At 49.6% G+C, this 2,271-nt stretch overlaps 1 pseudogene; it reads left to right on the top strand.

Annotated features, from left to right (window-relative positions):
* The first annotated feature begins 393 nt into the window (after positions 1 to 393).
* LOC126079451 (cathepsin B-like) lies at positions 394 to 1,409 on the top strand (annotated as a pseudogene).
* The last annotated feature ends 862 nt before the right edge of the window (positions 1,410 to 2,271 follow it).

The raw sequence follows: 2,271 nt of genomic DNA, 5'->3' as shown, positions 1-2,271 counted from the left end.
TGATTTGTAAACTTTCACTTAAAGCACAATAAAATTTTTTATAATTAAAAAAAGTGATTAGGTTTAAGATACACTCTACACTAATATGGCCTCATTAACATAACAAAGAAGACCCTATTTCCAAATGGGATTACATCCACAGGTATAGGGGTTAGGATTCCAACATATTTTTGGGGGGGGGCCACAATTCAATCCATAACATCAGAACTCTGCTTGGCACATATTAGACACACAGTAACTATATGTTGAATTATTATCCCCATTTTGCTGATGAGAAAACTGAGGCACAGCGGCGATGGCGGCAGCACTGGGACCTGGACAGAGCACACCGAGCAGCTGCAGGCTTGGGCTCTCAGTGGTAGAATTCAGTAAATCCAAGATCCAGCTTCCAAAATGTGGCAGCTCTTGGCTACCTCTGCTGCCTGGTAGTGCTGACCAACACCCACAGCAGGCTGTATTTCAAGCCCCTATCAGATGAGCTCTTCAACCATGTCAACAAACATATACTACATGGCAGACTGGACACAACTTCCACAATGTGGGTGTGAGCTATGTGAAGAGGCTGTGTGGGACCCTACTGAATGGACCCAAGCTGCCCCAGAGAGTTCTTTTTGCTGAGGAAATTGATCTGCCTGAAAACTTTTCACGCCCGGGAAAACTGGTCAAACTGTGCAACCTTCAAAGAGATCAGAGACCAGGGTTCCTGTGGCTCTTGTTGGGCATTTGGGGCTGTGGAGGCCATTTCTGACCTGGTCTGCATTCACACCAACGGGAACAGCAATGTGGAAGTGTCTGTGGAGGCCTTGCTCACCTGCTGTCGCACGGAGTGTGGGGGCGGCTGCAGTGGGGGCTTTCCCGCTGGAGCTCGGAGCTTCTGGACCAGGGAAGGCCTGGTTTCCGGTGGCCTCTATGACTCCCATGTAAGCTGCAGACCCTACTCCATCCCTCCATGTGAGTACCACATCAATGGCTCCCGGCCCCCCATGCAAGGGAGAAGGAGGAGAGACTCCCCAATGCAGCAAGCCCTGCGCACCTGGCTATTCCCCATCCTACAAAGAAAACAAGCACTACGGATATAGTTCCCACGGTGTCTCTTCTTCTGAGATCATGGCTGAAATCTACAAAAATGGCCCAGTAGAGGGCGCCTTTTCTGTGTATACAGACTTCTGGCGTACAAGTCTGGACTGTACCAGCATGTGACTGGAGAAGAGGTGGGAGGCCATGCCATCGGCATCCTGGGCTGAGGCGTGGAGAATGGCACCCCCTGCTGGCTGGCTGCCAACTCCTGGAACACTGACTGGGATGACAACGGCTGCTTTAAAATCCTCAGAGGACAGGATCACTGCAGAATCGAATCGGAAATTGTGGCTGGAATCCCAGACACTGACCAATACTGGAAAAAGGTCTAATCAGCTGTGGCCCTGTCCAACCAGCCCTGGAAGAGTTCCCCCATAAATACAGCCATCTGGATTGGGGATAGGAGATGGGGGAGTGGGAATGTCTTTTATTCTTTGAGTTCAGATAAGATGTAAGAGGTTTTAGACAGTGGCTGGTATGTTTCAGGGCCTGAAGGACTGGATTGGGCCAAACCTTGTGTCTACTGTTGGAGCTGATCTTTTCTGGAGTGGACAGAGCTTTCTTCCATGGAGACAAACCCAAATCCTGGCTACCTCCCAGCCCGTTCAGTGGACTGATTCTCACAATGTAAGCTACTGCTGAAAGCAAAGTGAGCCCTTTCCCCACAGGCTGGTACTCTGAGTAGCACCTGCTGCTCCAGCGGCTGTTCTACCTCCAGCTGCAACAACTCCCCCCCGCCGCTCCACCCCAGCATCTCCAGGGAGCAAGGCAGAGTGAGGACCTAAAGGATTTGACTTCCAGTTTTCCAAAGGAATGGAAAGCGTAACTCCTAACAAGAAGATTTACATTTCCACATGTAAGCAGTACCTCTAAGCAAGTGTCTTTCCAGAATAGATTGAGAGGAGAGGTGGTTGGGGCCGCCCTTTGAAGAAAGCCACGTTCTCCCAGGGCCCCTGTATCTACCGAGCTTGGCGATGTTGCAGATTTTCTCTGGTCTTTTCTGTGGCATGATGCTTTTGGAATAGCAATTTTATTTTTAATGCACCTCCACTGATCATGTGAATGAATAGCTCTAAGTTAGAAGAGCCGTGCAGACTTTACAGGCTGTCTCCCAGTGGTGTGGCTTAAAACTGAGTGGTCATGACTTTACTGACTGACCTACCCACCTTTAACACCATGGCAAAACTAGCTTGG

This window comes from Elephas maximus, chromosome 7 (genome assembly GCF_024166365.1).
Source record: "Elephas maximus indicus isolate mEleMax1 chromosome 7, mEleMax1 primary haplotype, whole genome shotgun sequence".
Lineage (NCBI taxonomy): Eukaryota > Metazoa > Chordata > Mammalia > Proboscidea > Elephantidae > Elephas > Elephas maximus.
This window is presented reverse-complemented; position numbering and strand designations above follow the sequence as displayed.